This window comes from Opisthocomus hoazin, chromosome Z, assembly GCF_030867145.1.
Source record: "Opisthocomus hoazin isolate bOpiHoa1 chromosome Z, bOpiHoa1.hap1, whole genome shotgun sequence".
NCBI lineage: Eukaryota > Metazoa > Chordata > Aves > Opisthocomiformes > Opisthocomidae > Opisthocomus > Opisthocomus hoazin.
This window is the reverse complement of record NC_134454.1, coordinates 26665561-26692413: the sequence shown is the minus strand read 5'-3', so window position 1 is coordinate 26692413 and position 26853 is coordinate 26665561. Positions and strand designations below refer to the sequence as shown.

The window sequence follows — 26853 nt, the reverse complement described above, 5'->3', positions numbered from 1 at the left end:
TGGCTCCATGGGCACAAGTGGCACAAGGCTGGCTCCGCGTTGGTTACGCCCGAGCTGGGGAAGAAGTATGAAGACATTGAAATGACTGGAAGTCTTCTTATCTCTCTAGGAGCTGATAAATTTTTTTGTAATTCCAGTACCAGCAGATGGCTGAACACTAACTGCAAAGGGAAACACCGCATGCCTGACCACTGGGACTTTGTCACTGGAAGAAAGTGATTTCTGCGGGAGTGACTTCACCCAAGTACGGAATGAAACTGCTCCTTGGGATCAAGGTGGGCAGTACTGGCAAGAGCTGTGAACAGAGAAGCATTAAGAAAGGGCTCCCACAGTTCCTTGAGTCCTGCAACTGACTGGGGCACACAGGGGAAAGAAAATTCAGGAAAGCTGACAACAACTGTGGATAATCTCAGAGTCATGGAATGCTTTGGGTTGGAAGGGACCTTAAAGCTCATCTGGTTCCAACCCCCCTGCCGTGGGCAGGGACATCTCCCACTAGACCAGGTTGCTCAGAGCTCCATCCAACCTGGCCTTGAACACTGCCAGGGAGGTGGCAGTCACAGCTCCTCTGGGCAACCTGTTCCAATGTTTCACCACCCTCGGAGTGAAGAACTTCTTCTTAATATCTAATCTGAATCTACCCTCTCTCAGTTTAAAGCCATTACCCCTTGTCCTATTGCTACATGCCCTTGTAAAATGTCCCCCTGCAGCTTTCTTGTAGGCCCCTTCGGGTACTGGCAGGCTGCTCTAAGGCCTCCCCAGAGCCTTCTGTTCTCCAGGCTGAATAGCCCCAACTCGCTCAGCCTTTCACAGATTCCCATGCAGCCGGTGGAGAAGACCATGGCGAGGCAGGCTGTGCCCCTGCAGCCCATGAACGTCCGTGGTGGAGCAGATCGCCACCCGCAGCCCGTGGAGGACCCAACACCGGAGCAGGAGGATGTGCCCAAAAGGGGCTGTGACCCTGTGGAGAGCGCACGCTGGAGCAGGCTCCTGGCTGGAGCTGTGGGCCCGTAGAGAGAGATGAGCCCACACCGGAGCAGCTTTGCTGGCAGGGCTGGTGGCCCCCGACCCTGGAGCAGCCCCTTCCTGAAGGACTGCAGCCTGTGGGCGGGACTCACGCTGGGGGACGGGAGAAGTGTGAGGAGGAAGGAGCGGCAGAGACAGCATGGGGTGAGTTGACCGCAGCCCCCACTCCCCTGTGCAGCTCGGGGGGAGGAGGCAGAGGAAGATCAGGAGCGAACTTGAGCCCGGGAGGAAGGCAGGCGTGCGAGGAAGGTGCGTTGGCATTTCTGTTTCCTTTCTCCTCACCCCGGTCGGATTTCACTGGTAATAAACCAATTTCCCCAGGCCCCGTCCGTGCTGCCCGAGAGAGTGAGGGGTGCCTGCTCCCCCCCCAATCTGGGCCCAGGGCCCTGTCGCTGCCGGTTCTCTCCCCTGCCCAGCTGAGGAGCAGAGCGCTCGGGCGGCTCGGGCGGGCACCGGGCCTGCAGCTGGGTGCAGCCCAGCCCCGGTTCCGCGGCCGGACCCCGAGGCGGGGAGCCCGGGCCCCGAGCAGGCAGCTGTCCTGACGGAGGCAGGGCCGGCCGGGCGGGGGCGCGCTGCAGGCGGGCGAGCACCGCCGGGCTCCGTTTCCCGCCGCGCAGGGCGCGGGCGGGGCGGCGCAGGCGCAGTGCCGGCGGGGCGAGGGAGGGGGCAGCGGGGCGAGGGAGGGGGCGGCGGGGCCGTGAGGCGACGGGAGGTGCCCGGGCCGTTCGTGACCGAGGGGAAGGAGGAGCTGGCGGCCCGGCGGGAGCGGCAGGTGGCCGGGGCGGGGGGGGCCAGGCGGGGCCGCAGTCCCAGGGACTGGGAACGGGGGTTCGCTAGGCCTGGGGTGTCAGCGCCGCCCGGCCGGGCGGGAGGGGCCCGGCAGCAGCACGGAGGGCGTCAGCCCCGGGGTTTTCTCCCTTGAGCCCTTCGGCTCCTCTGCCCCGTCCCGGCGGGGGGAGGGAGCGAGAGGCCGTGTGGGGCCGAGCTGCCGGCAGGGGCCGAGCCACGACACTCCCTGAGGTGCAGGGAAAGCCGGCGGAGAGTTGGGTCTGGAGCTGGGATGTGCTGTGTTTTTGTTTTCCAGAGTGCGGGCCGGGGTAGTAGAAGGGGTTCTGAGTGCTGGGGAGGTGGGGGGTGGGGTGGGACAACCAGCGGGTGTGCGTTCTCACTGCCCTGAAAATTTCCTTTTCTGTGTGATCTTCATAAAACCTTCACACACGCTGTACGTTGTGGTTGTGCTGTGCAGAGGTGATTGCTAAAATATAAAAACACCATGTAATGTCAGGAAAGCGTGTCGGAGGTTCTCATCTTATGAGTTACGAACTCTTTTTGAGACTTTTGCAAGACAAGGACTGGCTTTGTGTGTTCTAGCAGAAAGGGACAGTGACCAGCTCACAGGTCCAAACTGGCTATGGAGAGAGGAGGGAGGGATGATGATTATACAGGAAAGTCCTTGAATCCAAACACAATTGATTGCATGTTTGCAGTGAAGCTGTTACAGAGCCCTAGCTATAGAAGTCCACCTAGAAATTGGGACTAGTTGTTGCTGGCTATCTGTGCCAGACCCCCAGATCACTGATTTCTTTGCTCTTTTTGAGCAGAAAAGTGTCTAGCTGACAGCGCTGGTTCTGGGTATTTAACACCAGGATGCTCTTGCCACCTTGCGTTCTGCTGGTCTGTGTAGCCCTGACACGGTGCTATTGACTTTCAGCTCCAAACTGTGAGCTCAGAGCAGCTAGTCGTGAATTTCTACTGCCATCATAGTACAGGAAGGCGCACCTCAAACTTTAGCAGCATGGGGCTGGAACCCTTCCCATGTCCCTGTCATTCTTGGACAAGTTGAGAAGGATGGTCTGTGTCCTGCAGCTTTGCAGAAGGGGCTAACTACTTCCTTCCTCTGTTTTTCAATTACCAGAGCTACAAACTCTGCCTACTCATTACTGCCATGGACTTTGTACTGTCTGACCAGCTAGTTTGGAATTTGGTTTCCTTTGGTAGAAGATCAGGTGTTGTGTTCTTGTAATTAAGATTACCACCTTTGAAGTAGCAGGTACCTGTGCCAAACAGAGTAAAGATGAAGGAGAAACTCTCAGTTTTCAAGTGCGTGCTGGTTTTAGTAGTCAGATTTTTATAGATTGCCTTGTAGCTGTTGTATACTTCCTTGAGATGGCACTGAGTGTATGTGATTAGGAGGAAATCCCGGACTGCTCAGTTGGAGTTGAGTAACAGCTTCATTTCAGAAAAGCTGTCTGTTCCTCTTTTTAATACAATGTGTTCAATGCTCTGCTAATTATCCTATGTCCTTCCAACACCTTTTCGGGTAGGTGTTGATGAATGCAGCAGCATCCAGGAGCTTGTGAAGGCAGCGAATGCTCCAACAGAGTGGGAAGTTATTTCTGCGTCTGCATGCGGAGTTATGTCACATCCGCAGATGGCTCCCGCTGTATTGGCAGGTATTCCACCCTGCAGGCTTTTAGAACTCTCAAGGCTACTAGGGCAATTTATACACAGCAGCAGCAGAACTTCTGTCCCAACCATCTAGCTGTCCCTGCCCCATTGCAGGACCTCACTATGTGCTAAGTCACTCGTGTTCCATAACATCCTCCTCCGATGATGATTGCCAGTGCAGCCATCTTTGTGGAGAGAGGGGATCCCTCTGTGTCAACTGCATTGTAGCCTGAGAACTCCTGCCTGAGATCTGGACCTTGTTAGGAATAAAGCAATTAATACTACCCTGTTGTCTAGGCAAACATGGGAAGTGCGAAGTATATTTGTTTCTCTAACCCGCATCTGATGAAACCAAAAGCTAAGCTCTCTGTGGTTCTAAAGGAGCAAACATTTATCCTTACTTGGTATTTTGAGTTCCATCTCACATAGGTTAATTTGTGCTTTGGAGACCAATGTAAGGCACATATGCAAACTGCGAAGGCACCGAGTAGTGTATGCTGAGGTGCCGCTAGTTTGGCTGGAGCAGATAATAAACCAAACCAAATATTAGATTTCAGTAGATTGCAGCTTTTACAGGACAATTTATTTCAAGCTTGTTTCTATATTATAAAAAGAGATGTATGCTCATTTTCACATGTGGTAATTTCTTTTGTGCAGCGGCACATGCAAAATATATGGCATAAACTATTCTGAGGAATTAAGTAAAAAAACCTGCATACCATGTGTAAAAAACATTGACAGTTGCTAAGAATAGTGTCTTTTCTAGATTTCCTGTGGTGGTTCTTATTTCAGACATCTCGAAGCACTGGGTTGTCATGTTGGGAAGGGGATGGGAATTCTAAAGAGATGTCAGAATTACAGATTGATGATGTAAGCCAGTAGCACCACAAGACCTACAGGTGATTTCACATGGATAATTTTTTGCAGAACGTAGCCAGCTTTTGTTACCCAGGTTCACTGAGGAGTGCCAAACCTGAAATGTGTTGTGGCTATCCTCAGGAGTACTGAGAACCTATCATCTCCAACAGGATCAAAATTTCTATGGATTTTGGGTGTGTTTTAGAGTCTGGTTTCTAAAGTCAGGTCCCCAAACCAATTGCGCACAAATCACATGCCCTAGTTTGCCAAGGCAGGCCCTTATGCCACAGAGTGTCCTTCCTTGAAATGAAGATGTGTCTGAAAGTTCTTGTGCTCTGAGACATTCCTAGTATTGGAGTATAATTTCTGTACTCTGGCAGTATCATGTCTCCTTTACTAGGAAGAAGAGTGAAGAATGTAAACCTTGTATGAATACAAGTTACGTTACTTTTCACAGTTTAAGATAAATATTTGCTTTTAACCAAAATATCAGGATGTGCATAGTCCCATGTCTTTCCAAATTCATTGAGCTGTTCTCCTAGTCAGCTTTCAGGAGTGTGATGATAAAAGATCTAGAATGTGTCCTTGAAGGAACTAGAATGTAATGAACACTGACATATTTATGTAGAGTAGTTTTCATATGGCACTACTAACAATATTGTTGTACATTCAGTCTACCGAGCAGAGCAGGCTGCACAGCATTTCTTCAGTCAGATACATCTACACCAAGGAAGAAACAATTAAATGAATTTACTGATGTTGCAGCTGTTACATGAAATGTCTCAGGTTTTGCGGTAGTAGGCTATTGATAGATTTGTATTTCGTTTCTATTGACATTGCTTTGTATCATCCGTATTTCTTTCCTGTTAGCTTGAGCAGACTTTAAGATTTGGATTGATGCAAGGCTGGTGTCACTGCAAATATGTGATCCTGCAGTAAACCAAATGCAGAATGCGTGGGTGCTGGTCACCTCAGAGAATTAGTGGATGTGTTTTGGGATATTTTGGGGTTTGTTTAGGGGTTTTTTTTACTACAACTTCTTAAACATTTTAGTCGTTACATGAGTTGAACAGGGGAAAGCAATTTTGAGAGTTCGTGTTACTTTTTTTTGTTTTCTTTTTCAATTAACTTCCAGATCAGGTCTGCCTGAGATTAGGAGTGGGAGAGGGAACACATAACATCAAAGAAACGAGGAGCTGGTGTTGTGGGTTTTGTGGCAGACAAAGATCTGTATCTGCCTTACAAGCGGACTCTGAAGGGTTGATTTACATTATGCTTCTCTGTGTGTTCCTGTGTAATAGAAGAACACCACCGACTTTGTGTGGTTGGCACTGCTGCCGGAGGTTGTTCCAGAGGTGGTGGGACAGGAGGAAACGAGTTCCTTCCTGGTGGCAATGGCCATGGCCCAGGAGGAGCAGAATTCATTCCCATCCCTGGAAGCAACAGTTTCTCTCCAGGCATAGGCAGAGCAGGGCTAGGGGCAGGTGGTCAAAGTCCCACTGGAAATGGCCCAGTAATTACAGGGCTAAGTAAGTATTTGCATTGTTGTGAGTTGTTTCTCTCTTTTTGTGTTCCTTTTGTTTTGTCCTTTTTTTCTGCTTAGTTTTTAGTCTGGAAATGATATGGTGTTCCTAACACATAAAAATGGCTGTGTAGTGAAGCACATTTAAGAGAGCTCAGCTGAAACGTTAGGAAGTTCAGGAGCTTTTTTTCTAAGAAGAGTTCAGCTGTAGAGATTTTTTTTTTCCTCCCTTTGGTTACAGAGTCCTTGAGCCTGTGCTATCCCTGCTGACCTGTCTTGGTCAGCACTAATAAAACTCCAAATTTCTAAGTGTTCTCAAAAAACCATCAGGGCTTAAAATAAACTCTTCTCTTTCCTTGTTCCAAATGTACAGCTTTGCTGTTGTGCAGGAACACTGGCTTGACTGAAAGCCCGAGATGAATAATATTCAGAGGGAAGTCTCATGCGTGTAACGTTGCTTGTAACATGTGTAAGCATGTTTCTAGGATCAGAACCATAAAGTTAATAAAATGCAAGGGCTGTTGTTAAGACGGGTACACTGAAATTAGCATATAGGAACAGACTGCTTCGACTTTCACCCAAATTGTGGTTTGTTCATGAGGCCACTGACAATCTCATCAGGCTATACACATAAACGGTACATCATAATTAAGAGTATTTGTCTAATGTGTTTTTTGTTTCTGAGAGCTGCTTGTTTCTGTTAGTGTACTGTCACGTCAACTGATAGTGCTTGGAAAAAATATTTGGTTTGATGGCTATATTTATGCACCTGATAACATACTTTCTGAAGCCAAGTATAATCTTCATATTTACTTCTATTTGAAGATGTGACTATTTGTCTCATGTTCTATATTTTTTTTATTAGCAATACTCAGTCAGACCATAGGCATCTGTAAGCACCATCCCAGCCTTTGTTTAGGTGGATGTTGTCTGCTAACCCTTTCTAGTTACGCGAGTGCGACATGGCGGATGCAGAATTGGTAAGTGCACATTTCTAAAATGCATTAGTCACTTTTAAAATGCTAATATTTTTCCACTTTAAATCTGGGTGTGGTTTTTTTTTGAAGAAAATCACATTCTTTTTCCCCCACAGACTTATGAATTTTGATGATACCGCTTCTGAGAGAGAGTGCAAAGACCGTGATATTACTTACACTAGAATAATTGAAAATCTTCATGAGAGTTATCTGTTTCCTTAAAATAAAAGAAGAAATCTTTATTTGCAAATATTGGTATTGAGTATTCCTGTACGGATGGATATTGTACATTTTTGTCTTCACATTGAATAAAGTTAAGTTCTGTTTTATGTTCCCTATTGCGATGCTCACATAGCTCCATTTTTGCTACGGGACTTAATGTCGAGTTACGTTGAAGATAACGAAAGGTAGAATTTATGTTTTACTTACATGTCAGAATGAATGACAGCTTGAAAGTTGTGAAATCATTAACAAAATGCATGAATTAACTTCTGGTTGTATTTCAGTTTCCTATGAAAACATTGAATGCTAACTTTTTATAACAAGAGCCCAATCTGGGATTCTGCACTTGTATTTAGTTACTGTGGACTTCACTCGTGCGGTGTCAAAGGCTTATCAGGTATTTCAGGGAAAAAACGAATGAAACTACAAAAGAAACACCTTGTGTTTCACTTCATGTGGCTCCCTCATTGACTTTCTGGCCTTCTTAGAATGTTGTTATTTACTGGCCAAGAGCACCAACAGAAGAACTCATGGCTGTTGAGTTCTCCTCAACTAGGACTTGGAAACGCTTGCTAATTTTTCTTTGGCACATGTACAAGCGTGCAAGAAGCACTACAGCTTGAACCAGTAAACTTAGCTCTGGGGAAAGTCTAAATGGCAAAGTTTATAAACTGAACCGATAGACACATAGGCATAAACTTAGGCAAAAATGAGTAAAAGGAATGATGACATAAGACTAGGCTCAGCCCTAGTTTTCTTTTAGGCAAGATCAGAGGTAAAGTCAATAAATAACAGGCTGGTTATAGCATTCTTGTATTACTTCTGTTGCCAAGTGTAGCCATGGTGTGTAAGTGAGAACTCACAGTACAAAAGACTAAAGCAGGCTTCATGAAAGAGTTTTGGTCTTCGGAGTTGTTTCAGGATTAATTTAGGTTCGCCCTTTTCACACTTGAATGTGAAACTTTTTGATTTTCTATTTTGACTAGTGTCCAGTATTCGGTCAGATCCTTTCTGCCTCTGTGTGTCACTCAGAGGAAGGCTGCATGGGTGACGGGAGTGTGTTCACTTTATCCGAGCAGATGTTCTGTTGAGGCTCCGCTCGCGCAGTGTTTCACGGGTGACTGCATGCCTAGACATACAGCTAAAGACTCCTTTCTAAAGGTCTCCTGGGTGTCCCAGGTTTCCTGCTCTGCAGTTCCTCAGCTTCACTGCTCTCTTCTAGCATGTGAGTGAAAGGGAGTCGGATATTGTATCCCGGAACACAGGGTGTTTGCTGACTGTACTGAGAGTTAATTGTTAAAAGAGAAAGAAGTCAGTTACGCTCTGCTAGTTTATATGCCTAAAAGGACCATAAGCAGGAAGACATAGAGTTATACTGAACAGACGGACTAATCTGTTGAAACGACTGTTTCAGTGTAATCGAAGGAGCTCAGTGATGTTTCTGTATACTCCTAAATACAATGCATTCAGTATACAGCAACCATTTCCATAGCATTTATCTCACATTGTCATATATTCTCTGCAGCAGGTACAAAAGCCTTATTAGTCTGATTAACACATTTTTTAAGCGTAGTCATATAATCCTCAGGGGACATTCTTGTTATAGAATGTAAATGCTGGAAAAGGACACTATATGTCACTGGCTGCCTAAGTGGTTGAAGAAATAGGGAAGATTACATGAATACAGGAAGGCAGATACACTGTTGGCTAATAATTTCGATCATATGGACCAAGCCTTTTCCTTCTGACACTCAAAAATGCAAGCTGAACAGCTTTTGGAAACGGTTGCTAAAGACACATGGGTTGGCTGCGTTCCTGTTTCTGTACTTTTTATTTTTTTGTAAGAAATATGTTGTATTTTTGTATGAATGTTTTCTGAAGCATAAATATGGTGTTCAGTTTGTAGTAGTATCTGTAGGGCATTCCTTTTCTCCATACAATTTATTCTTTTGGATAACTAATATCCGACATTATTTAATTAGATTAGATTATTTAAGCTTACAGACTTTGTTCTGTTCACATACTGATTTTTTAATTTTATTTACTCATTTGGAAGATGTAAGCCTGGGCCGGTTGTATGGTGCACTTGCACTTTATGGAAGGATTGGTCTGTGGTCCTGACTGGAGGAAAAGATTGGAGATGCTGTAAAGGAGAGAACATGACTATGGAGTAGGTTGTCTGAAACCACGAATGTGGTCCCTTGGCTCTTCCCCCGTTGGAGATGGTAGAGAAATGAATTGCTTTTGACTATCTTCGAAACTTTTGCAGCAAAAATATCCTACTGAAATATTGCTGGAGTATAGTTTAAAATTACTGACAGCTTGTGGTAAATGTTATGTTAAATATAATGAAAGCTATAACGTACAAGTTGATTTCTCAAGTGAAAAATATATTTTTCCTCAAACTTCTTCGAGTTCGTGGTGAGGAAGAGAACTTAAACTTGTTGGAGCTGAAGAGCAGTGCCTTAAGCTGAATGTTAGAATGACAGAACACTGATGATAAATTCAATATAAACCGTGGCATGGTCACACAGGCCTCTGGAGCCCTGCTACCTGTCGTGTGTACTGGCAGCATGTGCATCTCTTTCTCCGACCGAAAACTTTCCCACATTCCATTAAGCTGTTGGCTGCGGCTTTACGGCGGAACAGGGGCAATAGTGGTGGCCATACCACGTCTGGGAATATGAAGACACAGAGAGCTTCCAGCTGTGCTGGCATCACCGATGATTATGCTGAGACATCTGTCTTTCAGCTGGGACTGTTTGGGTAGGTGCCGTTTTTAAGTACTCCTGTTGTGTTGTTTGCCTAGCTCTGCTACATATGTTTTCGTAGCTTACTGTTCAGATTTTTGTCAAAAGTGAGCAGAAGCTAAAGAAAAAGGCTTGCAGACCTATTCAGCCACTGCATGATTAGAGGGAGGGTCATTTTTTTTGCCAAAGGATTGCCAAGCAATCAGTTTTTAGTGCCGCTTTGTTTTATGAGACTTTTTTCGCATAGCATGATTGTACTTTGAACAAAAAGTAATGAAATGGTGTTTCAGAGATGTTCTTTATGAGGCCGATGTTAATTGGTGCTTTCTTTTTCAGCTAATCTGCCTGTACCTGCTGTTGTTGCAATAGGTGGCAATGCATTAGGTGGTGGCCCAGAACTTGCGTTAGCCTGTGGTAGGAGAGTAGCAGGTAGGTCTGAATCCTGTTCACAGAATGTATGATTGTTAGTGTTGCAGGCAGCTTGCCTAATCCTTGTTTGGGCAACAATCTTACCAGACTTATTTTGTATTTGATGTTGTTTACAAGCAGTTGTTTTAAAGGGATTTAGCAGAAACCTGTCTAGGTACTGGCTAGTGCTTCATTTCGGAGAACTGAGCACTGACAGCTGGATTGTTGTTGTTACATGTTTTATTTTATTGTTATGACCTTCATTTTATCAATATTGCCAGACAGTTTAGCAAGCAAAGTGACAACAGCGCTTAAAAAGAGGAACCTTGACCTGTCCAGCTGTCAGAACTGTAAAGCCATTTGATGGAAAGTAAGTGGAAACTAGGTCCTGAACGGTTGCCAGTAACATATGGTGTATAAAGCTGTTTGACCCTTAGAGGATATTCTGTCAGCTAGAGAATTCATAATAATCAGATACAGAATTCTGATTATTAGAATTCTACCCCGTTTTAAAATGTTAAATAATAACAGTCTTTTTCTGTTAGTATTTCACATTTTTCAAAGAAGTCTCTGTAATTGCTTACTTGGTACAGAGTTGCCTTGATGGGAGTAGTGGGATCTTTTACTAAAGGCAGATCAGTCAAATCTATTTAAAGATTTTCATAAACAAATGTTTTTTAAGTGATTTATTCTTTATAAAGGAAGTGTAATAAATGAACAGTCATGATTATGTATTTTGCAAAGTTTCTTTCTTATAGATTATAGTAAGGACTCGTTTACATTCTGGTTTTTAGCCTCTTTGCTAAAACGGGCCTAGCCGAAAGAAAGTTGGCAGTCGCTCCAGGTGCAGGTATGAATGTTTTGCTTTTGTTACCATGGTTACTTAAATAACATGTGCTCTTGATATTTGATTTTGGCTTCTTGTTTATGAATTTCTGCTTATTTTTACAATTTCTATTAAGGATCGTGGCATGTTTTAAAGCTTATTGCTCATATTACTTACAAAAGTTCATAGAAATGTGTATTTCTCCTTTTTAGGAAGTGGCACTTGTGTATTATGTTTTTAATCAAAGTCTTCATTAACTATGTCAGTATTGAGTGATGCTGTAAACGGCATTTGATATCTTGACCTGAAGGCTGAATAATGTTGCTAAGGATCAGACTAGGAAAAAAGAGAAAGTTAACTATCACTGTACAAAAATGGTAATTTAAATAATGATCCACTTTTACAGAACATGTGGTACTTTCGGATTCAAATTCTGTTGTTGACTGGCTTGTCCTGGTTCGAGGTGAATGAAAGTCATATAATGACTAATGTTGAAGGAGGTCTTTGTGTTATGAAACTTTTTTTTTTTAATTTTATGGATAAATCATCATCACTTGAATTAAGATATCTTTTGTTTTTATTTTATGGATAAATCATCATCACTTGAATTAAGAAATCTGCCTTTTTGGGGAAAAAGCAGTGACTGGAAAGCAAGTGCATACCTCTGACCCCCACCTAGCTTTGGCCTTCATATCTGGAAGTTCTGGGGAACTTTCTACCCTTTCTGACATTTTGGACCGTATTCTATGTTACGTTGTATTCTATTGTCATGTTTTAGCCTGGCTGGAGACCAGGTGCCCACCAAAGCCGCTTTATCACTCTCCCTCCTCAACTGCAGAGGGGAGAGAAAATACAACGAAGGGCTCATGGGCTGAGGTAGGGACAGGGAGAGATCACTCACCAACTACCATCATGGGCAAAACAGAGTCGACTTGGGGAAATTAGTTTAATTTATTACCAATCAAGTCAGAGCAGGGTAATGAGAAATAAAAAACAAATCTTAAAAACACCTTCCCCCCACCCCTCCCTTCTTCCCGGGCTCAGCTTCACTCCTGAATTCTCTCCCTCCCCCCCCTGAGCAGCACAGGGGGATGGGGAATGGGGTTGCGGTCAGTTCATCACACGCTGTCTCTGCCGCTCCTTCCTCCTCAGGGAAGGACTTCTCCCAGTCTGCCCCTGCTCCAGCATGGGGTCCCTCTCATGGGAGACAGTCCTCCACAAGCTTCTCCAACAGGAGTCCTTCCCACAGACCGCAGTTCTTCCCAAACTGCCCCAGCGTGGGTCCTTTGCAGGGGGTGCAGTCCTTCAGGAACAGGCTGCTCCAGCGTGGGTCCCCCACGGGGTCACAAGCCCTGCCAGCAAACCTGCTCCAGCATGGGCTCCTCTCTCTGCATGGGGCCAGAGCTCCTGCCAGGACCCTGCTCCAGCACGGGCTCTCCACATGGTCACAGCCCCCTTTGGGCACATTCACCTGCTCTGGTGTGGGCTGCAGGTGGAGATCTGCTCCACCGTAGACCTCCATGGGCTGCAGGGGGACAGTCTGCCTCACGATGGTTTTCATCACGGGCTGCAGGTGAAAACTCTCTTCTCCAGTGCCTGGAGCAGCTGCTCGCCCTGCATCTTCACTGACCTTGGTGTCTGCAGAGTTGTTGCTCTCACATCATCTCACTCCTCTCTCCTGCTGCATGTTTTGTTTTCCCCCATCTTAAATACATTGTCACAGAGGCGCTAGCACCATCACTGATGTGCTTGGCCTTGGCCAGCAGCAAGTCTGTCATGGAATCTTCCAGTAAGATACAACAAGATGTAATTCGGCGAACTATTTAAGCTCATAGGGCAGTTTGTAAATATCTTTGTTTAAAGAGGAGGTGTTTTTCTTAGGCAACATGAAGTAAAGATGTACAAAAGAGACGGCAGTGATAAGATTAAGATTGTGCTTGGTGTGCTGAGCTGTCAAAATCTTCCATTCCTACAGCTTCAGCCTCTTCAGTCCCTCAGCTCTTCCCCTGCTGGGGATGGATGGTAGAGGAATGCCTCGTGGTACAAGTGTGACCAGGAAGGCCCTCAGCATTTTCCGAAACTGTCCATCCAGTTCAGACATCCTGGTACAGACTCAGCAACTACTGAGAAGAGAGAGACCTGTGCCACACTTCCCACACTGGGGTGGCTCTCAGGAGCTGGAGTAGCAGCTGCTGCGTACAGAGCAGCTGAAAATGCAGCTGTGCTGTTTGAACACCCCGGCGACTTGACAGGCAAAAATCATAGCGTAATGGTTCTGAGTCTTTCCTAGCAGTCCTAGATTTCAGTCCATTGACTTCGTAGCAGAAACTGCACCTGTGCCATCTGTCCTGGTGTGTGTGCTGAGGATGGCTAATAAGTGCCAGCAGAGCAGAATTGTACTACTTTCTTTCTTTCAGGTGGAAAAGAAAGGTCGATGGAATGTGGAAAGAGGGACAGGCCACTTGAGAAGAGTACAGGAATGTGGTCAGAGCATGCAGGGATGCGACAAGGAAGGCCAAAGCCCACCTGGAATTGAAGCTGGCAAGGGATGTCAAAAACAACAAGAAGGGCTTCTTCAACTACATCAGCAGCAAAAAGAAGGCTAGGGACAATGTGGGGCCGCCGCTGAATGAGGCGGGTGTCCTGGTGACGGAGGATGCGGAGAAGGCAGATCTACTGAATGCCTTCTTTGCTTCAGTCTTCAGTGCTAAGACTGGCCCTCAGGAATCCCAGGCCCCGGAGGTAAGAGAAGAAGCCTACAAAGAGGACGACTTTCCTTTGGTCGAGGAGGACTGTGTGAGGGATCGCTTAAGCAATCTGGACGTCCACAAATCCATGGGCCCCGATGGAATGCACCCACGAGTGCTGAGGGAGCTGGCGGATGTCATTGCTGAGCCACTCTCTATCATCTTTGAGAGCTCCTGGAGGACAGGAGAGGTGCCCAAGGACTGGAGAAAGGCCAGTGTCACTCCAATCTTCAAAAAGGGCAAGAAGGAGGACCCAGGGAACTACAGGCCGGTCAGCGTCACCTCCATCCTGGGAAAGGTGGTGGAGCAGCTTATCCTGGAGGTCATCAACAAGCAAGTGGAAGAAAAGAAGGTTATCAGGAGCAGTCAGCATGGATTCACCAAGGGGAAATCATGCCTGACCAATCTGATAGCTTTCTACGAAGGCATGACTGGCTCGGTAGACGAAGGGAGAGCAGTGGATGTTGTCTATCTCAACTTCAGCAAGGCTTTCGACACAGTCTCCCATAATATCCTCCTAGGGAAGCTCAGGAAGTGTGGGCTGGATGAGTGGTCGGTGGGGTGGATTAAGAACTGGCTGCATGGCAGAACTCAGAGGGTTGTCGTCAGCGGCGCTGAGTCTAGTTGGAGGCTGGTAACTAGTGGTGTCCCCCAGGGGTCAGTACTGGGCCCAGTCTTGTTTAACTTCTTCATCAACAACCTGGATGAAGAGTTAGAATGTACCCTCAGCAAGTTTGCTGATGACACCAAACTGGGAGGTGTGGTAGATACACCAGAAGGCTGTGCTGCCATTCAGCGTGACCTCGTCAGGCTGGAGAGTTGGGCAGAGAGGAACCTGATGAGGTGCAACAAGGGCAAGTGCAGGGTCCTGCACCTGGGGAGGAACAACCCCATGCACCAGTACAGGCTTGGGGTGGGCCTGCTGGAGAGCAGCTGTGTGGAGAGGGACCTGGGTGTCCTGGTGGACGACAGGTTAACCATGAGCCAGCAGTGTGCCTTGGCTGCCAAGAAATCTAATGGGATCCTGGGGTGCATTAGGAGGAGTGTGGCCAGCAGGTTGAGGGAGGTTCTCCTTCCTCTCTGCGCTGCCCTAGTGAGGCCTCATCTAGTCTGTCCAGTTCTGGGCTCCCCACTTCAAGAAAGATGGAGAGCTACTGGAGAGAGTCCAGCAGAGGGCTATGAGGATGGTGAGGGGACTGGAACATCTTTCCTATGAGGAGAGCTGAGGGAGCTGGGCTTGTTCGGCCTGAAGAAGAGAAGGCTGCGAGGGGACCTAATAAATTCTTACAAAGATCGAAGGGTGGGTGTCAGGAGGATGGGGCCAGACTCTTTTCAGTGGTGCCCAGTGACAGGACAAGGGGCAATGGGCACAAACTGAAGCAGAGGAAGTTCCGTCTGAACATGAGGAAGAACTTCTTCCCTCTGAGGGTGATGGAGCACTGGAACAGGCTGCCCAGGGAGGTGGTGGAGTCTCCTTCTCTGGAGATATTCAAGACCCGCCTGGACAAGATCCTGTTCAGCCTGCTGTAGGTGACCCTGCTCTGGCAGGAGGGTTGGACTAGATGACCAACAGAGGTCCCTTCCAACCCCTACCATTCTGTGATTCTGTGATTCTTTAATGCAGGGAAAGAAAATGAAGTTATCAGAATGGATTCTATACACAGCTCAAGTACTTTCACAGAGAGTCCCAGGAAGGTTGAGGTTGGAAGGAACCTCGGGATGTCATCCTGTCAGGGCCGCCTGCTGCAGCGAGAGACAGCTAGAGCCGCTGCTGCAGGATCATTTCCAGACTGCTCGTCAGTATCCCTTGTCTTGTCACTGGGCACCACCGGAGAGAGCTTGGCTGCGTCTACTCTGCAGCCTCCCTTCAGGCCTTTTCTTTGTGTTGATGAGATTCCCTCTGAGCCTCCTTGTCCCCAGGCTAAACAGTCCCAGCTCACTCAGCCTTTCCTCAGAGGAGAGATGCTCCAGTGCCCTAATGATCTTAACAGCCATTTGCTGGGCTCTCTCCAGTACGTGCATGTCTCTCCTACTGGGGAACCCAGAAGCGGGCGCAGTGCTCCAGCTGTGGCATCACCAGTGCCAAGTGGAGGGGAAGGCTCACCTTCCTCACCTCACTCCTCCTGATGCAGCCCAGGACAGGGTTAGTGTTCCTTGTGGCAAGGGCACGTTGTTGGCTCCCGGTCAGCTTGGTGCCCACCAGGACCTGTAGGGCTTCTTCTGCCAAGCTCCTTTCAAGCCAGGCAGCCCGCCGCCTGTGCTGGAGCCTGGCATTGTCCCTCCCCAAGTGCAGGACTTTGCACTTCCACTGGCTGAACTTGCTGGGGCTCCTGCCTCGGCAGGGTAGGAGCCTGGGGTGATGCCGAGAGCAGCCCCAAGCCGTGACTCCGTGCAGGAGGAGGGATTTGGGCGCCGCCGTCGTGAGGCTGCAGCCGGCAGCGCAGGCTGGTAGGATAGTAGAGCCCCGGGCCGTGGGGGCAGAGGGTGCGGTGGGGAGGAGAACAGGGTTGGGGAGATGAGCGGTGGGGCACGGGCTGGCCCTGGAGACCCCTTGGCTGGTGACGTGTGCCTGGATCTAGACTAGGAAGAGCCTAGTGATGGACTTGCGGGCCGGCACATGCCCGAGCTGCTGGCCTGGCCCTGGTTTTGACAACCCCTGGGCCTGGCTCTAGTGCTGCCAGTGCGGTGGCCTCTTGGGGGGCCGGGAGGGGTCCTAGGAGCTGCTGGCCCTCCTCTTCGGGGCTTGCTGTGGCCCTGCAGGGCAGCAGTCCCTGCCCCGGCTGGGAGAGGAGGGCCCTGCCACGGCCTCCCCCGGCCCCTCGTGTGGCCCCTCCTTCTCCCCGTGGGTGGGAACGGAGGCATTCGGGGGGCTGCTGGGACCCCCGCGAAGAGCAGCATTGGAGGTGCTGGGGTGCTCCTCTTCGTGGGCTGCTGCTAGGCTGTCAGAGGGGGCCGGGCCGGGGGCAAGAGACCCCCTTCGGGAGGCAGCAGGACAAGGGGCCCGCCATGGGGCTGCCCTCCCGCCCCTCAGCAGTGGGGCCGTCCTCCAGGCCCAGCAGACGATGGGCCTCCCGGCTGCAGTGCTGCATGGCGACATCGATGAGGTGTTGCACGAATGCCACTGCGTGATGCTGCAGGCTGACCTCCAGCAGCCGGACCAGGACCTCTGCATCCAGCCCGAAGAGGCCCAGGACGGACACGATGAGGTCCTCCAGCATGGCTGCTGTTGAAGGCTCCTCCACGAAGATCTGCCCCAGCTGCTGTTGCAGCCAGGGCGGAAAGCGCTGGAGGAGAGCCAGGTGCTCATCGAAGAGGTCCGCCCAGGTGCCAGGCTGGAGGCCGTCCACTGCAGCCCTGGGCACCAACTCCACCGCTGCTGTCTGGGGTCTGACAGGGCGAGGGGGACTCTGGGTGTCTGGGTCCCACGGCGCTCCTCCTGCCTACCGGGTGCCAGCTGATGCCAGTCCAGATGGTCTGACAACGACCTCTTCAAAGTCGTCATCCGCCCGCACCAAATGTAAGATGGACTGGATCCCCCTCTTGCAGAGGGGGCACTCGGGCTTGCTCTCTGCCCACCGCAGGATGCATTGGTAACAGAAGCGGTGGAGGCACAGCATCACATAGGCAGCATCATCCCAGCTGTCCAGACACACTGGGCAGCGGTCCCTCACCTCTGTGGCCATGCTGTCCACCCGCTGCGGTGGGCTGGGGGAGCTGGAGATGACAATGCTCCCTCCCGTGGGCACCGGGCAATGCAGCAGCTGGTGTCATGCTGGAAAAGGAAAAGAGGTCACGGTCACTGGCTGGCCCAGGGAGGGGTGGAAGAAGTGGCCAGGTCCCTCAAGAAGGAAACCCTCCCAGCTGCCCAGGGTGAGGTTTCCCCCTCAGCTCACCTCTGCTGCTGCGAGCGCAGCTCCTGGGTGCCCCAGCTGCCTGAGGCTGGCAGGACGGGAGTAATCTTTGAGGGGTTCTGGTGTCAGGCACGGAAAGCAGAGCTGCCCGAGCAGGACACCAGCACCAAAGCGGTGCTCAACACTCCAGCCTTGTGAACTGCTCGGCTGGAGTGCAGGCACGAGCCAGCCAGGTGGGGCTCGGTGCCGGGGTATAGGCAGCAAGGGGCTCCTGGTCACAATCCATCACTAGGTGACATTGCAGCCCATCCATCGTTGACAACAGAACCCATCCTTCAGGGACCCGGTGATATCGGAACCCGTCACTCAAGGACATCCGAATAGGCCATCGCCACCCCCGACGCGTGTGCTGGGGCCACAGTGATGCCACGGCCCACTCCGTCCTCTCACCTCTTGTCCTGGGCTTGGCATTGGTGTTTCCCGCCAGGCACCGAGGCTTTGGCCATGTCTTCCCGTCAGGTCGCTCTGCCCGGGGCAGATGTCTCCAGGCACATATGGCCAGAGGGTTCACTGGGTAACACCTCATGCCTCCCTGGGGGGCTGCAGGACAAAGTCCCACGGGTCTCCCCACACCCCAGCACTGCTGGCCAGCCCTCGGGGCTCCCCTGCTTCCTCCTGTGGGGCATCAAAGGCAGTGCTTGGCTCACTCTGGCAGGTCTTCTCCCATCTCTCTCCCCTAATCAGAGGTCACAAGGGTGATCCCCTCTGCTCAGCACCCACCAGGCCTCCTCTGGGCACTAGGACCCATTTGGGGTCCTGCAGACAGGCTGACAAACCAGAGGGCTCAGGGGAGGCAAGGAGGCTCTGTGGGGATGGGGCTGGTTCAGCACAGAGCAGAGGAGGGGTCAGGGCACCTCACAGCACAGCCCAGTGCCTGGGGGGGAGGTGTTAAGGGGATGGGGACAGGCTCTTGCCAGCACTGCCTGGAGGGAGGGTGACAGACGGTGGCACCTCCTGAAACGAGAGAAGTTCAGGCTGGAGATAAGGAGTCAAAACCAAAATCCGTGGGAGGATCATGAGGCACTGGAGAGGGTTGCCCAAAGAGGAGGTGGGATCCCTCAGCATGAGGTCAGCCTTCAAGAGCTGAGTGGCCACAGCCCTGAGCAGCCAGGTCTATGTTCACTGTTGACCCTGCCCTGAGCCAGTGGTTGCACAAGAGTCCTCATCCTTCCAGACCTTCTTCTAGTTGGAATGGTTTTGTGGTTCGGTGAGTGGTATGACCAAGCATGAAGGGAAACATCTGAGCATGGAAGACTCGGGACTGGCAGAAAAAGGGCCATGAGAATGGCAGGGGTCGATGGCACCCACAGTGGCGCCTCATCCAGATCGCATTGATGTGCAGCTTCTCAGGACACCCAGGCAGGGACAATCCAGGAGATGTGAAACAGCCTCCAAAGGTTCTGTGTCGTGTCTTCTGTCTCACTTCAGGTTAATTCTCTCCAGACTGGGTGGAAATACACATTTAACTGACTTGCTGATGACTGTGATATCGGGCAGAAAAATTTATATCATAATAATGCTTAGGTCATAGTGACATTGTTTAATTTAGGCCTGACTACTTTGTATAAACAATGCGTGCCTTCCTAACGATTACGGCTTTGAAGAGGAGCTATGGGACGACAGAAGAGGAACATCCATTCCAGAGGGCGCCGAAAGCTGGATGACTGCCGATGAAGCACAAAGTTCACAAAAATCTAGGGTAACTGGAGAAAGGTAAAGGCGGCAGAGGGAGGTCGCGACCACCAACTCCATTCAGAACCAAAAAGGCTGCACCCCCCCAGCGTGTGAGCACGCGCAGTTAAGGAAGGAAGGAGCAAACCTCTAAGATAAGCTGTAAGGTGATGAACCAACGGGAATGTAACAAGCAATTCCGTGGGGGTTTTTTTGTAAGAGCATGTAGTCCTTGTGCCTCTGCTAAGCGGTATGCTGGCTCTGTGGAATGACCACCCAGCACCCAGACCTGCGCCAATGCTCAATAAGGCAAAGCCTCGGCTCGGTGTGTATGCTGGCGTACCGCACAGCAGGTAAACGATCCCGCTTTTGGGACAACAACAGGATTGATGTCAATGGGTGGAATCCATTTTATTTTGAAATAAACATCTCCCTCCCCTCCTTGCTTTGCACCTCCCAACGTTCTTGAGATTTGTTGATACAGTTCACAACTTGATACAGTTCACAACTTGTTGATAGGGTTCTCAACAAAGGGTCTGGGCTGGAATGCCCAGGAGGCCCCCGGAGACCCTCACCAGCTCTGCGTAGAGACCAATGTTGCAACATGATCGAAACAACTGAAGGATAAGATTCTTTATCGTATTTCATGGCCCTTCTCCTCGTTCACGTGGATTTGGGCGGGGGCAGATTGCTGTTCAGGGTTAAAGTCATTCCAGTTACAAGTGAGCACAGTGTGCTGCAGGGAGGCTGAAACAAGAGCGTGGCCTCTAATCATCTGTATGTCCCCAGCTGCTTTATTTTCATCGGATATTCAATATAAGTTGTCTCGTGTCATCAACAACCAGAGAAAAAAGACCCTTGAGTGCATCAGATTATCAGAAACTTCCTCTAATTTGATCATTTAACTTCTTGTGCAACATGGCCACAAAGCAACCAACACAGACAAGAACAAGCAAACAGAGGGGAGGCCAAAGCAGCCCCACGTAACACCAGTGACCGCTCTTTGTCCCCTCCCTGGTACCCAGCAATCTCAGCAAAGCACCCGACAAGGAACGCGTTCCTGCCAACATCACAGGAATGCCTGGGACGGCGGGAGAGAGGAGCAGCTCGGGAAAGGCGGCGATGCCCAGGAGGGGAGATATGAGGGCGCGGTGGCTGCGGGTGCCCTGTGAGCTCACAGGAAAAGGAACTCCGGCCTCTAGGTTTTTCCTTTCTCCGCAATCCACCCAGACTGCCTGGAAGCAGCGCTGTCGCTGGAGCTGGGCTCACACCTTGTTCCCGGCAGAGCCAGGGTCTCCTTTCCCGCTCCTTCGCGACCCTTCAGCTCCACCTTCTCCTTCCTTCGCTCCCTGCCCAGCCCCCCCATTCTCCCCGTCCGTCTGCCGTCCCTCTGCGGCCACCCCATCGCCCTGCCGTGCCCTGCCGTCCCTCTGCCCCTCTCTCCTCCTGTTCCTCCTCCCCGCTCCCCCGGGGCGCCGGGGTCGGGGCCGGGGCAGCCGCGGGGAGGTGGCCATGGATCTGCGGGGGGCGGGGCCGGGCTGGGGACGGTGTCCGGGCAGGGTCAGACAGCAGGAAGGGGCCCCCAGGGCATGCTGGGAGATGTAGGCCTGGGGCCCGGGGCAGTGTGGTGGCCGTATTGGTTCCCGGGGCATGCCGGGAGCTGTAGGCCTGGGGCCCGGGGCTGTGGGGTGGCCATATTTGTTCCCGGGGCATGCTGGGAGCTGTAGGCCCGGGGCTGCCGGGCGGCCATGTTGGTATGTGGAGGTTTTTGTGGTATCTTAACTATTTGCATCTGCTTCAGAGTGTTTTTATCGCAAGGAGTTCTGTAAGTTCAGGGATGACCTGGCCCTAGGATTTACAAGAGCATGATATACATTAATTCGTTCTGGTAGGTTCTAGCTCTTCAGGCGTCACCAAGTTTGCTACTGGTTACCAGATAAAACACAGATAACTGCAGCTGGTCACTTCAGTATTACAGTCCTAGGCAAACTGGGTATTCATGTTTTAATCACATGATTCTTTATTTTAAAGGAAGTTACTAACTGTTCATCTAGGTAAACACTGAGAAAAGACATGGCAGTTTATATTAGTTTATGTTCAGACTCAGTAATCTGCGGTTAGGTTACATTCAGATGCAAAGAAAAGTTATCGTTATCGCTGTTGTAATTTCATTTGGACTGATCGTTAGTAGAGGTAAAACAGAGATGCATGGGAGATGCTTTCTCCCTCGCCCCGTCACGCTCCTGGCTTGCAAGTTCTCTGCATGACTGACCTACTCTGGCACCTTGCAGTCCTCTTCCTTTCCAACAATGACATCCGAGTAGAATATATTTTCAAAAGATGCTTTTAAGAGAAATGCTGTCTTTTCAGAACAGTCAAGTAGTCTGTCTGTATGTCAGCTTTTTTTTAAGAAACTCGACAGTCCCAGGACATGGGTTGGATCACTCTCTTTAGTATCTTCTCTAGAAGTTGTCAGTTGATTTCAGTGAATGTTCCTGATAAGACATCTATTTTTTTACAGATAGAAGTGTTTAGTTCTTAGTCCCTAATTTCTGCCTAGAAAAGTAAGGCTTGCAACTTGTTGGAGGCAGGAATCTGGAAATTACATGCAATTTCAATGTTTTCCAGATTTTTTTTTTTGGAGGGGAGAAACCTCGCCTGTAACTGTTGCATAGCTTTCCAATTTACTCTGCATGTAGCTTCCTGTTTGTTTCGATCAATATGTTTATTCAGGAAATGCTGATGACAGTCTCTTTCTCCTGTTCACCTCAGTGGTTATACCATGATCATATACTCGTCTTCATAGGCTAATCACAATTGAAAAGATACTTTCTATTTTCCACTTTTGAGAATTTGAGAATTTAAGAATTAAAAGAAGAGAGTTTAGATACTTTGTCTGTTAATGCTGTGAAAAAGACTTGATCCTCCTTCAGCAATACAGCTGACAAAATCCTGACCACAGAAACCAACATTTTGTGGGTGGGTTCCTGTAGTACACAGAGTTTGTGATCAGTGTTGGAAGACTTCCTCCATGACAGCTTCTAAAAGTACGTGAAATGTAGCTTGCTCTTTCTGAAGAAATGTCCTAGGTGATTTAACCTCAGCTATGGCAAATGTCTGCTAAGGTACCAGAAATTAAAATCTTGAAATTTTAATACTTCCTGTGAAAAAAACCCTCCTTTAATGTCCATAAATAAGGTCTATAAAACAGTGATATTCAAAAAGAATTCAGGGTAAATTATTTAGGAGATAAATACCATTGGAGTGTCTCACTTATCAGCAAGTATTCAGTAAAAAAAGCCAAATCTGGCTGAAGTGATTGCGAAAGTTGAGAGAAGTCCATCTCCTGGTATACTTCTCATGGAAGAAAAGTGGTTTAATGTAAAGGTGGGAATCTGCTTGTGGGATCTTGCACTAAAGCTGTATTAATTGCTGTTATATTTTGTAATCCAGGTGGCAGGTTTACACAGTGAATTCTTTTTTGGAACCCTAAACAAAAATAGCTACTATCTTTTTCTCATTTTGATAAAATTGCAATTAATAACTGTGAATCTTATGAGCATCTCTTGCTGTAACACTCAATAGAATTGAAGAGGTTAATGAGAAACAATGTACCCAGCTGGCATTTCACTTTTGAAGTGTTGTTTAGTGGCCCAGTAATTTTAAGAAAATGAACTCCAATGAAGATAGTCTTACAAGACTTTTCAAGGAAAGCAGTAATTCCTTAAATCAGGCCCTAATAATGTTTAATTCACTTTTTGTGTCTTCAAAAATGCTTTTCTTAAGATTATAAATGAAGCTGGGGAATATCTAATATTTTATTAATTATTTGTGCTTTCAGTACAAGGAAGACCTTTTGAAGTTAAAGAGATGTTTTTGGAGGATGTTATACGAAGCACGGGATATACAAACAAAGAGATGGTAAAGTACAAAAAAGAGAAGCAGCGAGGTTTGTGGACTTGTTAACTATTAGGATTGGCAGTGGATCTCATTGAGTGAACAGCTAAATATGATGATTCTGTTAGATTTTCAAAGTCAGAATATTAAATGAGACATGATTAGATGACAGCGAGTGTCTTGTAGCTCTCAGTGTTTACATTATTCAAGTAGCTTGTGTAACTTTAAAAAAATATTTTTTCACTTTCTTTCAATGTTTGCATGCTTTTTGCTTATGGCTGATAAATGTTATGTTTTTCCTGATTATTATGGAGTAGAATTGAATGTGACTGGGGGCTTTGCAGAACATACTATGTTGTCCTGGTTTCAGCTGGGATAGAGCTGACTTTTGGGTGCAAATTAAAGTGCAGCCATTAAAGAGGGAGGGATTTTGCACATCTTGCATGGAAGTGGTTCCTATTAGTAACATTTTTGCCAACATTCCATTACTTTGGTCCAATTTGTGACTCATTCTCCAGTTTGCCAAACTGCTTCAACTAATTGTTGAACAGCAGTTTGAGATGCTTGAAGTCCTTCTGTGGTAGTTACATCCCAGCCTGGATTTTGCTCAGGCCATGGATTAAGTCCATTTCCCCTCTGAGCAATTTCCCTATCTTTTTGTAAAAATTTTTCTCTTTCCTCTAGTTGGAATAATTCTCGGAGGAGAGTTCTTACATCACTCCAATTAGGAAAATAATCAGTTATGATGCCAGATATGAACTGAGCACATTTTTCTGCATCATCTCATAGTCTCAGCATTTTTGCTTGCCAAGCTACTAAATCTCCTGGTTTCCAAGGTTCATGTCTTACCACGGCTTGGGTTGCAGGGACCTCTGGCGGGGATCCTGGTCCAGCCCTAGGGTTTGGAATGTAATCCAATTTCATGGGATACATTCCAATCCCTTTTGAGGTAGAATTATCATCGTCTGCCTCCGGAGCAGAGGGAGCAAAGGGAGCAGAGGGTGACAATTGACCTGTTATTATGATTACCTGCAGGTTTCCTTCTTTGTTGGGCCCAATTATACCAAATATACCAATAACCAATGTCTTGAGTTCCTGCATCTTCTAGAATTATTCACAAAAAATTTAACTTATGTATCTTAAAAGTTCCCTTAGGGAGCCACACATCCATAGGTCCCCCTCCTCTAGTTCTGGTGAGAAATGGCCATTCCTCTTGACATAATAATATCAATTTCATTTTCTGCAAAGTCTGAGACAATGGAATCTTACTCCAATTTTTTAAACCTCAGCAAGGGGCGTCCCCCTTTCAATGCTGGGTGTAGTTCTCGTATCAAATAATTCAAGCAAAATTTAAACACTAGAGAAAATCTCAGTAATCAGTCTGAACACACTCAAGACCAAAAGCTCTTGGACTCACCTAGACCTTTTGTTTTGTGCCGGCACTTTGAGCGTTGGTCTCGGGTGTTCCCAGAAAAGATCCTGAGTATCCGTCTCCTGTGTCCTAATGCCCCACCTGGGTCGCCAAATTCTGTTAAAGATTTTATTCTCACACGAGTGTGTAACACTAGGTATTGCTTTATTCACAACTCAGAGTTGGGCCGTCACCTCAGTGAGTGGCAAAGCTTAACTCGCTAGACCAGTTTATATATATTTATTAAACCGATTACATCAAGTCTAGAATCTTCATAAGTTTCTAAGCAACCGTTCCATTCCTTTAAGTACGTCATTTATTAAGTTCTTTCTATTCTTCTGTCTTCATAGAATTCTCCCTCGCTGGTTTCAGGGTCATCTCGGAGTCATTGTCTGTCCTTCATCTTCTTCTGTGATTTCTGTTTGGTACATTCCGTACAGTTGGTTTCTATCCCAACTGCAACAAACCGATTGTATGGTTCCTTAGCACAGCTGTGTTCACACAATTGAATCTATGTTCTAGTTCTACGATTTTATTCTATTCTATAATTGATCTTCTTTATAATCAATCTCTAATAAAAAAAAGCCCAGAACGTACCAGTACAATGCAGCAGTGGCTGAAAATGGAAGACAAAAGTGCCTGTGAAAACTGTTTCATTGAAGCAGGGCGTGCTGATGTCCCTTTAAGTACACACACAGCTATGAAAACCAGAGCTGAATCTGCAGCGTCCTCTGCAAGTCCCAGCACTGCTGTGGGGCAGGACAGAAAAGTCAGTTGTGCTGTTTGCCGGGCTGAGGGTTTGGAGTCTGAAATAAATGAACACCTGGACTCTGGTCTTGCATAAAACCCCTGGGAAGGCTGTCTCGTAAAGATAAACCAGGGCTGAGCACACTGCTTGTAGACGGCTTTGCTCAGGGTGCGCTGAGCTGTGGTTCCCTCCCTGTGTGCCTGCTCTGAACTGGGATTTCAGCTGCTGTCGGCGTGCTGAACGACAAGGTGCGTGGCGCCGCACGTCGGCGCTGACGACGGAGCGAGCTGTGGCTCGTGTTCCGAGGTGTCGAACGCTGCTCTGTCAGCGGGCGGGTGTTCGTGCCAGGGCCTCGTTGCGGAGGCTGGGCGGATGCTTGCCGAGCGGCGTGTTCTCACGGCAGTTTTTAAAATTCAGACATTTTTAATGCTGCGAATTTATCTTTGTTCTTAAGACACCTTTGTGCTGGGTTTTTTTTTTAAGTGTTTTTGGCCATTCTTACAGAGATTCTCCTGTTCCCTGCCGTGTCACTAACTGGCCGGTGTTTTCAGAACAGTAAAAACGTGGCATAAGCCGGCTCCCCAATGCGGGGAGAGGGCGGGGCCGGAGGCGGGGCCGTGAGTTTTGGGTGGGCGGGGCTTGTTCCGGGGCGGGGCCGGGTCGGACACAGTTCTGGGAGGGGTGGGGGCGGGTGCAGAGCTGGGAGGCGCGGGGCCGGGGCGGGGCGTGAGCAGTGCTGGGAGAGGGGCGGGGCCGGGGGCGGGGCCGGGGGCGGGGTACCCGCGGGTCGGAGAATTCTCCGCTGCTTGAGGCAGAGCCCGGCCGGGCCCGCGGCGGGGGACGTGTCAGTGGCTGCGCTGCTCTGCGGGGCCCCTTCTGCTGCCGGCTGCGGGGAACCTCCAGGGAGAGACAGAGATCCAGCCGCGACGGTCCGGGCTCCTCTCTCGCACTCCGGGAAGGGACGATGTGACGAGACAGGGCTGCCTTGTTCTCCTCCAGAATGCCCCTGGTGCTCGCTTGGCTTCGCGTGGCCGCAGTGTGGGGAAACACGGCCAGGCGGAGGACGTTCTCGCAAACAGGCACTTCTGTGTGAGCTGCCAAAAAGGCCCCAAACCCCCCCCCCCCAAAAAAAAAAAGGGCAAAATAATCAAGACCAAACCCCACTGGTTCCTCCCCAAGAGAGCATTCTGACGTCAGAACTCCGGGCTGGCCAGCCGTGCCCTGTGAGCGCCGCGCACCGGCAGCAGACAGCTGCTCTCTCCGGAGCAGAACGAAACGGGGACGCTTCCCCTCCCCGGCGAGGCGGGACCGCGGCTCCCAGCAGAACGGCAGCGCCGCCAGGAGGCCGCTGGGCGCCGCCGGGGAGACGAGAGCCGTGCCCCCCCGCCTCGGCCCGCCCGCTGCCCCCGGCCCCGCCCCGCCCCGCTCACC

General features: G+C 49.0%; 1 long non-coding RNA gene across 2 annotated transcripts; it reads left to right on the top strand.

Annotated features, from left to right (window-relative positions):
- The first annotated feature begins 1709 nt into the window (after positions 1-1709).
- On the top strand, positions 1710-11568 carry LOC142358870 (uncharacterized). Of its 2 annotated transcripts, none has more exons than XR_012761913.1 (5): positions 1710-1798; positions 6720-6834; positions 6948-9819; positions 10140-10232; positions 11006-11568. It is a non-coding gene; the product is annotated as an uncharacterized LOC142358870 (long non-coding RNA). The 2 variants fall into 2 exon arrangements; XR_012761914.1 differs by having other exon boundaries at positions 10970-11568.
- The last annotated feature ends 15285 nt before the right edge of the window (positions 11569-26853 follow it).